The sequence below is a fragment of the Etheostoma spectabile genome, chromosome 13, assembly GCF_008692095.1.
Source record: "Etheostoma spectabile isolate EspeVRDwgs_2016 chromosome 13, UIUC_Espe_1.0, whole genome shotgun sequence".
Taxonomy (NCBI): domain Eukaryota; kingdom Metazoa; phylum Chordata; class Actinopteri; order Perciformes; family Percidae; genus Etheostoma; species Etheostoma spectabile.
In genome coordinates this window covers 5,845,366-5,856,619 of record NC_045745.1, presented here as the reverse complement: position 1 = coordinate 5,856,619, position 11,254 = coordinate 5,845,366, and positions in this window count along the sequence as shown.

Below are 11,254 nucleotides of genomic sequence, written 5' to 3'. Positions count from 1 at the left end.
CTCGTTCGTGGTCAAAGCGTTGTCAAGCCAACCGAAGACAGACAGACACACATCAGAAAGTAGACAACATATCCGGCAAAGTAAAAGAGAAGACTTATTGAGTTAATATTATGACTAGTGCCGTGAACACTGCTTCAGGAAAACCTAAAGTTGTTAATAATGTATATCGGTGCTGAATAATGTATTTAATTTCCTTTAGGCAGGCTATGCTGCAGCATGCAACACACGGTGCGCGTTTTATTTTGACAGTCGTGACTAAGTGTTCCGGTTTGGGTCTGGCTGACTTGACACTGTCGTGGTCATGAGGGCTGTAATAACACAAGAGTGATGGGTATTGCCGCCAGGCCAGCGCAAGTGGCGCTACTGAGCAACAGATTTTGTTACCAATGATCAAACCATCCAAAGTTGCTCACTTACACAGTGCACCACCTAGCGCATGTCATGCTGCACTGGCAGTTGAAATGTGCAACCAAGATGCAGCGATGCGCCCTTTGTTTTGATTTATATCAATCAAATATATTCATTTGACCTCAATTTCCCAGTGTGGCTTGAGTGAGAAAGAAAGCAGTAAAACCAAACATGTATGAGGTGCAGAACTACAGGAATACAATGCGTTTTATTGAAGAAAATGTAAGAAGCCCGTAAATCAAACAAAAATGAACAAAATTTATTTTTGGACTGTTAACAGACAATGTTGTATCAGTTTGCTTCAAAGTCTTACAATTTAAATGTCAATATGGGTAAAATATAAATAAAATAAAAGATCAAGGTTATGAATTATACAAATACACAGTGAGAACAAATGTCAAAATGTCTCTATGATGGCCACAACATGCAACAGTTTAATATTAACAAACCTAACAGACAAACCAATTTTATTATTGCCAAAACAAAGCTCTAACAGCTTTTTACTGACTTTGACACAATATCAGTTAGTTTGACACACACATTTATCCCCCTGTTGTATATTGTTTTTCATGAGCAAAAATAGAACCAGTGCATTTCAGAGTACCATCACAGTAATTTTTTAAGGTAACAAATCAACTACATTTTTATTTATTGTAACTGATTTGCACAAAAGAAATCAATCAATCAATCAATCGAACTTGGCCGCCTTTCATCCAGTTGACAAGTTTCCAAACTATATTTTTGTTAGTTATCCTTTCCATATTGATGTTTCTTGCCACTGCCTTGGAGCAGCCACCATACAACCAGCATGTTGCTCAAGGACACGTTAGCAAGATGGATGGTTGGCTGAATAATTTGTCACTAAAGCAGACAGTAGTATTTCACTTCAATATTTTGCTCAAGAAGGAGCTCAGTTATACATATAATCTTTCCAAAACATTACACAGTTGAGAGCTCCACCTCTGATCTCATCCAAGCAGCATCCATCTGGTTTTAGACCAAACCAAAATCCCTTCAATTACATCTGCAAACTGTAAGAGGAATAAACCAAATAAAAGCAGTTTTTCAACATTTAGCTTGAGGCTAACTGATATTAGAGGGCCTCTGTGTTCAGTTGAATTTGCATTACAAATGGGTATATAAGTATATAAGTGGGCATGCAAATAATAGTTATAATCAGTTCTATTGGACCAGACATTAAGTTCATCTCAACAATGAGAACAATTCTAATTCCATCAATAGCATAAAATTACGAAATAAACAACATAGTTTAACAAATTCCTCCATCATGATCTCGCTTATATTTATTTTGGTTTCAAATATTCTTTTTTGCATGATCAATTATTCAAGCAACCCAGGAATTAAAACAGAATTTAGCAAACAGAACTCTCCTTCCATTTTTACCCCGGGGCACACTCTTATCCAGAATATTACTTCCTCTAATTCCAACGGCCAGTGCTGTAGGATTAATGAGTTTTTAGCGAGCTCTAGTCTCATCACTGTGCAATGCCTCCTAATTATAATACAATGTAAGCTGTCTTTAGTCATGGTAGTTTCTTTTTAGAAATGAATGGCAACTGGTTGGCCAGCTAGCCCATAATTTATTCTGTTAACTGGGATTCACTAATAAATAATAATCTCCTTTTTAATGCAACTTTTATTTAGTAATTTCCTTTAGTAATACCCCTGCTTTAGCCATGTAATCCCAGTGTTATAAAGTATCTCTGTTAATCTAAACTTTTATTCTTATTGAGTCCCTGCCATTTTTAAACGAGGTAAACATATGACTGTGTGCCCATAAATCCAAGCTCTACAACAATCTGTGACAGTTCCTTCCTTCTGTGTCAGAATTATACAACAATAGTGAAATGACCTTTAAGCCTCATCACAGGTTCATAAACACCACTGTCCACACTGCTGCAAAGCCAAAGAAGCATATGTCCTCCCATGAAGAATCAGGAAATATTCCAGATCAAAATGATATTATCTGGCATAGATAGGCTAATTGTGCGAGCTCTTTAAACTAATTGCCAATACAATGTATAACAGGAGTTGTGTGCTTGTATTGTGCAGTCTCCAAGGCCATGTGACATAAGCGTTGTGTCTTTCATCTCATCCCAAACGGTCGAGCAGGTTTCTCAACCTTAAATCTTCCCACAGGAATAAATGATAATCTCATATTGAGGGCTTTCCACGCTTCATCACCACTCTCCTTGTTACAAAAAACTAATAATTGTGGCATGATACCATCAGTGTAAGATTGTTTAACAGAAAAACATCTATTAGCTTAGCCGATGAGCACAGTTGTCATAGCAGGTTAACTAATGATGATAGCAGATTGCTATCATGTCTGTTGATGGTTTTCTCCACTTATCTCCAGCTCCTTCTTATCTAGGTCCCACAGAGACATTCTGTCATGTATATGTACATCCCAGCAGCACTCAAGAATATTGGGAAAATGAAAGTGTAAAGATAGTTTGGAGTTGGCCAACTGATCTTTTGACATTTGATTTGACATGCTCTGCGGTCCCTGCCATTCTGTTATGTGGGAGCATTTGCCAGAAGGCCCTGCCCCACTGTTGTGTGACTAAATCCTGAATGGGAAAGGGAATAATAAATCTGAGATTCAGCCAGAAAGAGAACACGTGCCGACTGTAACGAGTGCCTGTGGTCTGATAAGACAGAAGAGCATTCAAATTTAGAGTCAGTGTTCATTTAACATGCTTAAATAGCCGAGTGTGAAACACCCAAGGTAAGAATACAGTTTGAAGTAATGTGAGGCTTCATTCTCTCATGCTCGTGTCAATTGTGTGTGTGTGTGCGTGTGCATAAGTTGTGTATGTCCATGACCTTATACACAAGGCAAGAAACAGGACGAATAGCGCTGCTACTGAAAGATCACAAGAACCATGTGACATATTTGAAAAGCTTTCTGTAAATCAATAAAATTGAACACCCCAACAGGAAAGGTTTTTCTCTTCACTGGCAGACAGAGCTGAGGCATCCAGCAGTTAAGAGCACGACTCCGAGGTCCAGAGTTCAACAGAGTTAACTTGTGTTTACAGAGGCTAAGTGGTAATATCCCATTCTTGCCCTCTGCAGAGGAGGAATAGTTATGAAGAGGGTCAACAAGCGTGGCATGTTCAAATAAAGTAGCCCTCCTCCCAGCCCCCATGTTAATGACCACAGAGATATGTGCTCTTTGCTTTCCCCTCTGTCCTGCCCTCTGTCTTTCTCTCACACACACACACAAACATATATACACACACTTCCCATTTAGCTGTTTTTCGAAGCACACACAAACCTTGTCTAAAGGATTGAGGAGAGCTTTTGAAAATAATGAGAACGAGCACTTGTTCCATTTATTTACTCACATAATGGCACTTGGCCCTGACTGCTAAGTTATTAAAATGTGGAATAAAAACATCTTGAGAGCCAAGGTTGTGGTTAAATTACAGTGATATAATGTTTTGTGAGCCACAAGGCTGATTTGAAATATAAAAAATAAATGTGTGCGATTTAACTACCTACTCTATTTGGTTCATATTCCCTAGATGACAGTTAACCCTTTAGTAACCAGTAATAAATATAATAGAAGTAAAAAAACAAAACAATATAGACCTTTTCTTCTTCTGTGAAATAGGCACAGTGTCTTTTTAAATTCATTCTGGAAATCCCCTTTGAAAGGAGGAAAGCGAAAAGTAAAGCTTGAAAATAAAAGCAGCGGTTTGAGAGCGTACTGATGAAGTTGGATCTGTGAAAGAGTAGAGCTAACCTTACTTGTACTGCAACATAAAACATAACGATGCAGCAGGCCGGTAAGCCTGGCAATGAAAATAAAACTTGACCCGTGAACTGAGGAAAACGCACAGCATTTAATTGGCTCTGGTTTGGCTCAAGTTCAGACATTTTTGAAATTGTATTCTTTACAAGTTTACTGTCACCAGGAATACATATATGAGCCCTACAAAATAAACTTTGCTCCGTTTGCATGGCGTAAACATCTACAGTAAAGGTAGGACATCCCATCTAGAGGTCTAATTATCATTAAATGAATGAAATGGAATATCTGGCATTGATGGCTGCTGGTGTAAGCTACAGGCACCAGTGGCTGTTACTGGGGGCGGCTAATTGGCAGGTGCTAGGTGTGCCGATAAAACGGTTTTATGATGTTATAAGGTTAGGCAGCGGAGTGAGAAACATGTTTTTAACAGGCAGAAAATGCAGTGGGTCAAGTTCTGCTTTACTCTAACATCATACCCCATTCTGCTGCCACTGTAAAAAGAGTTAACACCACCTTAGCTTGAATGGGAACCTCCCAGCCCCTCCCACACAGAGAAACAAGCCCAGATTTGGCAAATTGAGAGTTCTTGGTATGACAAAGTGGGAGCAGCCCTCGTTATTAGCTTGAGAGGTCTGCAGAGTGCTGAGGATGCAGAGGGGCTGGCTCTGTGCCCTCAGCCTCCATCTGAGCAGCCGGTGGGAGTGTGAAAAGGCTCGCTGAGTGAGGGGTCCTGCAAAGCAGATTGTGAACTAGAAGCGCTCTGACCATAAAAAAGCCAAGTCCGGCTATTCTTGGTAGTTGTGCAGGTCAACAGCGCATTATAACATGAACAAATAGGGGCTGTTTGCTTGTTTAACTGACTTCACAAGGAATAGATACACTTCAGTTCTTTGTCAGCTGACACCTGCTCAAACCCAACTCTCCAGCCTGCTTTGTAACAGGACCACTGTGCTACAACACAAGTCTCTTCAGAACGGCGTCAAACAGTGTTATTCAGAGGCAACTAGGCAGAGAGCTGCTCTTTGTTGAGTCACTTCTGTAGTTAAATAGTGTGACGTGCTTGTCAGCTCAGTTGTTGCAACAATTCCTCGCTTCTCTATCTGGGGTGAGGTCTGGCTGAGGTTAGCGCCATGTTCCCTCCCTTGATGGAGCTGAGGGTTAGCTGATCGGGTGCTGCCCCTGTGCACACAGGAACATTCCAGGCGTGTAAATAAAGCCATAGCTGTGCCTTTGTTGCAGTGCTGACTAGACAAGAGCCTTTCTGCAGGGCTGCTGCCTTTAAAGAGACGAAGTCGTGCATCCCCGCTGGTAAATGATCTGACACACTTTTTCCCGCTGCAGTCTTTTCACAAGCCCTTGTTGTTAGGCTGTCGTTACTCTCCCTCTCCCTTCCCTTCCCGCCTTCTTGGTTACTTCTCTCCCTCCCCTCACTCCTTTCTTTCATACACTTTCACACACATTGCAAGCAGATGGAGGGAAAGGTGTCTATATCGAGTATATTTTCCCCCTTCTAAAGCGGCCTCCCACCCTGCAGAACCAGCATGGGATTAATAAATTCAATATGAATTGAAAGCTAATGAAATGTGCACCCCCACCTCTCCCTCTAGACTGCCAGCCTCTGGGAGCTGAGACAGAGCTCCTTGAGACCAGGCAGAGAGAGGGAGACAATGAGATCATTGTCACAATTACACCATCAAAAGCAGCAGTCAGCAAAACCATAAAACTGGCCCGCTGTCAGGAGGCTGACCTGGGTGACTGGTTACAACATGCCCTGCATTCCTCTGTGACACAGTGCTTTGTCGTTTTCCTCACAGTGACACTGAAGGAGCAGGCCACATCCAAGGAAGCAGCATTCACACTGACTGTGGTGAAGGGTGGTGTAATTACTCAGGTTTACAGCGTCTGCTTCTATGTGGTGTTATTTTTCCAGGACGTGATGAATATTTGTCATGATAGTTTTTATGGAAAAGAAGCTAAAGTACACTTAAATGTAAACATGCAGCCGGCTACAGGCAGTCTCATGCAGAATGTACCTATATGCGGGGCCATCGTGAATCCTTACTCTTGGATTACAGCAGCTTGTGCCATAAAAAAGGACACAGCAGCCACAGGAAATACAGCCAAGTTTGCAGACACTGCAGTTTTCCCACCATCCATATGGACTGCTGCAATTAGATCACAAACAGAAGCAGAGAGAGAAAGAGACAAGCAGACAGACGGGGGGGGGGGCAGTGAGACAGAGAGCAATGTGTGTGTTAAAGTTCAACTCCAGGGCAAGCTGAGTGGTATGGGGAAGGGTGACCCAGGGGCTGCTGATGGAGTGGAGGCCCTTGTGCAACAGGACCAGCCAGTCTTGGCCCCTAATTGTTTCATTGGAGGCTGTGTGTGGGATGGAGGAGGCCCCAGAGCCCATGTGCTCGCCTCTCCTCCTCGGCTGATTGGTTTAGAGGCCTGTTTACCCAGTAGGCCTCCAGTTATCATGACAGGATTTGATTGCCCCATCAGCAACACATCAGAACCCCCGCCCCCTCCCAATCTCGCCCCTCAGCTTCCTGTGTTGAGCTCATTACATTAGTTGATCATGCTGGGGGAAAAATGCAACACTTGCAGAAATATCTAAATTAAAGTAGCACTGTGATTGTTGGATATTGCCCAGCTTCAGTGGTCAAAGCGCTAGAACGACCCAAAACACTTCCATTAAGAGAAATGTGCTGCAAATACAGAAACAACGCCAAGTTACAAACACACAAACCCCAAAGTACATGCAACAGAGAAACGCTGCCAATACAGTCAACACAACAGAGATCTCCACGCTCATAGGAGGAGCACTAAGTGGAACAGCGAGAGAAAGAGAGGGAGAGAAAGAGAGAGAGAGAGAGAGAGAGAGAGAGAGAGAGAGAGACCAAACGAATGTTTGTTTTTGAAGTTGGAAGAAAAATAAAGTAAGGGACGTTCACACCAGAAACAATATAGAAGCAAAGTCCCTCCCCTTGCGGGGGACCACCCAGGGTCCTTATTTCAGACAAAATGTAAAAACGGTATTGAACGGAAAAAGACCTATTTGATCCCGTTTGAATTAAGCCATGAATTACACATTTGTTTGAAAATAAAAGATCATTCAAGAAAGTCGGTATGTCGTAAAACTTTAAGTACAACTAAAAAACTTAATTAGAAATACTACTCACCCTAAAGTCGCGTGAGTGATCTGGCAGCCCACCCGGTCGCCCTGATCCTTGGCTCTCTGGAGTTCTGTACTGTGTGGTGTCCACAACACAGAAGTCTGCCAGTAGACCAGAACCTTAGTTTTAGGATTATGTAATGTACCCAAGTGCATGAATATGTAGGATATTATTAGTGACATTCCCGTAGTCACTGCTGCTGTGGTAGTGTGTTATGCATGTGCTTGGCACCACTAATCGTTCGTGAGTGTGGATGCTCAGATTGTTGCTGTTTTAGTTATTGTTTTTGGCGTGGCTGGCCCTGTATGGTCAGCCGATGGAGAGGATGTCCAAATTAAAGTGGGGCTCCCTTAGGGAGGTGTTCCAGGCACGTCCAGCTGGGAGGAGGCCTCGGGGAAGACCCAGGACTAGGTGGAGGGATTATATCTCCAACCTGGCCTGGGAACGCCTCGGGATCCCCCAGTCGGAGCTGGTTGATGTGGCTCGGGAAAGGGAAGTTTGGGGTCCCCTGCTGGAGCTGCTCCCCCGGGACCTGATACCGGATAAGCAGACAAAGATGGATGGATGGATGGATGGATGGATGGATGGATGGATGGATGGATGGATGGATGGGTGAGCTAAAAGTCAAACCCCAGTAAAGCAGTGGGCTAACAGTAGCAGGAGAAACACCCCTGGAGTCAAGAAGAGAGAAACTCACACTTCAAGATTTTAACCATTTAAAAAACAAACTAAAATTATTTTAGTTTTCATCTTTTCATTTAGGTGGAGAATGACTTTAAGAATCTCTACAGCCGACTGTAACATTCATAAAAAATACATCCACCCATCTCTGCTTCTTCAGGGATCCAGCAGAGCACACTCGCAATCATTTTACGGGATGACGGTCAATATTCACGAGCAGGGTTTATTTGAACATACTACTTACTGGTCAATAAGTTTACCAAGTGCAGCAGCCAAGGCCTCTGTAAACAATCTCCTCCCAACAGAGAACACTGGCAGATCCAGAATCCTCCTCCACTCGGTGATCAATAGATGCAGTACACTAAGTCTGTTCTGGATGTGAAGAACAGCATAGTAATAACTTCTCATTATCAACACTGAATAGAACTGACAGTCTGGCGAGGACTATAGTGTACATTTCTATTAATGCGTGCAATAATACAGTGTACATGTCATTACTTGCTCAGTGCGAGCCAAGCATGTCGTTTGATATGGGTTATGAGCTGCCAAGAAAACATGCGTGTGTACTGCCAGCAGACTAGTTTGTTCAGCGTGTCCGCAGCCACGCAAGCATCCGTTTACATGCAAATGTATGTGTGTGCGTGCATGTGTGTGTTTTGAGTCATTATTCTAACTGCAATATGCCATAAATACTCTCAGCATAACACACTCGCATCGCAATGTGAACACTTGCTCAGCTCTCATGCATTATGCATGTGTGCATCTGTGTCTTACATTTACTGTGTGGAGTGTGTTGTTCCGAGGGGCAATATGCTCTGCATACTGTAATGTGTAATCAGCTTGCACCATTTTCTGCAATGAGTGAAACTCAGTTCATGGAGGTATTGTCTCACATCACTATTTTAACAATATTATTGTCCAGTATCTGGGGGGAAAAGGCAAGTTAATTTTAAGGAAGTTTTTCCTCGCCACTGTCGCACTGTTGCTTGCTCTGGAGGAAACTATTAGGAAACTATTAGAACTGTTGGGTCCTTGTAAATTCTGGAGTGTGGTCTATCTGTAAAGTGTCTTGAGATAACTCTTGTTATGAATTGATACTATAAATAAAATTGAATTGAATTGAATTAATAATTCATGCTTTTAGAAAGTGTCATCTTTGATCATGTGAACTTTAAATTAATGTAGGAAAAAAGCAGAGCAGTGACATTACAGTGTGTTTACAGCAGCAATATTCTCTGTTTTTTAAAGCTTCTGTCAGCCGGCTCTCCAGACGACTGTAGATGGAATAGAAATGTTTAACTCATCATGCTGTCAGTTTATCTGCAGCTTGTGGCAGCTGTGAAGAAGCTTGTATACACACTGTAAATGATATCATTTTGTGTCAAATGTTTTTTTAATGTACTCTGTGAACAACTGCTAGAGACCGTTTTAGCTGAGGGTATTTGGTTTGCACATCAGATATGCCCTTACATGTTCGAGTGCTTTCATGATGTCACTTACAAAGTTTGGGAAGGGCATAATCGGCTGAGTTCACTTTATCATCATCATCATCACCACAGCTTTGAACCACTGCCACTGGAACTCAAAGCTGCTTAGTCAGTTCTCTAGTGCAGATATTACTCCCCTACAACAGGTAGCGCAGACAACAACAGTATATTTACTGGAGCCATGCTGTAATAGATGACAGATGATAAGACTTAGCTGTAATCTCTTTGTGTTCTTATTGATTAGAGATAAACCTCTGCCTGCTAGTCTCTGCCACAGAGGCTCTGGGCTGCTGTGGTTTTGAAGACATTAAAACCTTTTATTGTACTCCTGGCCCCTCCACCCCCTGCCCACACACATACAGTGCACACAGCGTTCACTCTGGCCTTTTCTCTGACTCATTCTTTCTCCGATTTATTAGGTGTTCAAAATAAGAATTAAGTCAAGATAACTTCAACCATTATATGAATATATAAATGTTTGCATTAAAAAAAGACCTATATTACAAGGCTAATATAAATTATAACATTAGCTAAACCGAAAGAAAAAGTATATTTAAATATTTTGTTTAGAAATATGCAGTACATATGTACAGTACATAGAGACATACACTGATATGGTAGGTGGCTACATGATTACTTACATCCTGTCTGGGATCATTAGGCCTTTGTACAAGGTTGAATGGTTAGACTCAGAACTACTGAGCCAGAGTTTTCACCATTTAAAGGTATCATGTTGCTGTAGTGCCACGTGTAGGTGAAATGCCATCCAACTTGGTAGGATTGCTCAGAGATGATGTACAATCTACACATGCTATCCAAATGTAATTGCACAATGTGCAGATGACAAGAGCAAACATGCAAAACATGCCCCACCTACAAGCATGTGAAAAAATAATGAAATGAATGGGCTCCTCAAAATATGTTATGTATCACATTTGGTAAAGATTGGAAGAAACCAACAAAAAAGGCCATTTTAGGCACTAAACAGTTGGGGTTTGCTGAACTTGTGGGCTCAGGTCAACAGGGACGATGAAGCAGCTCCCAGAGAGCCTGTGAATGCAATTTCAATGTTTCTCCAACCATTAGCCACAGCAGGGGGTCATGCAGACTGGATGGCCACTACCTGTGTTCATCAGGGTGCGCTCCAGCTGAGAGTGGGAGAGGTCTTGCTGCACTCAGCTCATGATTAACCCTTCAGAGAACAGGCACAAGCCTTGAGAGAGACTTTAAAAACCCTCATTTCCTGGCCTTATACGCCTTTTTTGACAAGATAAGCAGTGAAAAGCTCAGTACCAGTGCTGATGGAAACAGCAGTAGACCCTGCCTGCTCCCCCCTATCACTTTGGGAGATTTTTTTATTTTTCAAATGGTCCAGTATTCCCAGATTTGCCAAGGATTTGCAAAGTAAGAGGAGGTTGACAACCTAAATCAGACAACATAATGGTGCTGAAAGACAGATACCGAAAGGAGGGGTGGTGTAACTCCAAACAACTGTCTTAAAGCCCCCACACAGGGGTTTTCAGTTATATTCCCTGTTAGCTTTGTTGCACCTGTTAGCCTTCAACAACTTTAAATAAGCCAATACGACATATCCCTGCATTGCTTAAATGACAAATCCAGCTCTGCAATCATAAAGGTTGTGGACATCTTTTTTCTTATGGATGATTTGGAACACTTAGCTCTCCACAGGGCTATTAAATGTGTGTGTGTGTGTG